Source organism: Physeter macrocephalus, chromosome 6 (assembly GCF_002837175.3).
Source record: "Physeter macrocephalus isolate SW-GA chromosome 6, ASM283717v5, whole genome shotgun sequence".
Classification (NCBI taxonomy): domain Eukaryota; kingdom Metazoa; phylum Chordata; class Mammalia; order Artiodactyla; family Physeteridae; genus Physeter; species Physeter macrocephalus.
The window spans coordinates 7,729,778-7,730,301 of record NC_041219.1 but is presented as its reverse complement, the minus strand read 5'-3'; the positions used below and the strand labels follow the sequence as shown (position 1 = coordinate 7,730,301).

The window sequence follows — 524 nt, the reverse complement described above, 5'->3', positions numbered from 1 at the left end:
GGACTCCACAACAAGAGAAGCCACTGCAATGAGAAGCCCGTGCACAGCAATGAAGACCCAACGCAGCCAAAAAGAAAGAAAGAAAGAAAGAAAGAAGTAGGATAAAACAAAGTTATTAAAATAAAAAATAAGTATTAAGAAGAAAAATTGTAAAAAGTAAAAAAAAAACCACAACAAAATAAACGGGACGGTCAGAACCCTGGGACAAATGGTGAAAGCAAAGCTATACAGACAAAAATCTCACACAGAAGCACACACATACACACTCACAAGAGGAAAAGGGGAAAAAAAATAGTTTATCTTGCTCCCAAAGTCCATCTCCTCAACTTGGGATGATTCGCTGTCTATTCAGGTATTCCACAGACGCAGGGCACTTCAAGTTGATTGTGGAGATTTAATCTGCTGCTTCTGAGGCTGCTGGGAGAGACTGCCCCCTCTCCTCTTTGTTTGCACAGCTCCTGGGGTTCAGCTTTGGACTTGGCCCCGCCTCTGCATGTAGGTCATCCGAGGGCGTCTGCTCTTCG

At 43.5% G+C, this 524-nt stretch overlaps 1 protein-coding gene across 2 annotated transcripts in view; it reads right to left on the bottom strand.

Annotated features, from left to right (window-relative positions):
• The window catches only part of TMEM19 (transmembrane protein 19), a 51,079-nt gene that overhangs the window by 33,482 nt on the left and 17,073 nt on the right, over positions 1–524 (bottom strand). The gene's annotated exons all lie outside the window — the stretch shown is intronic.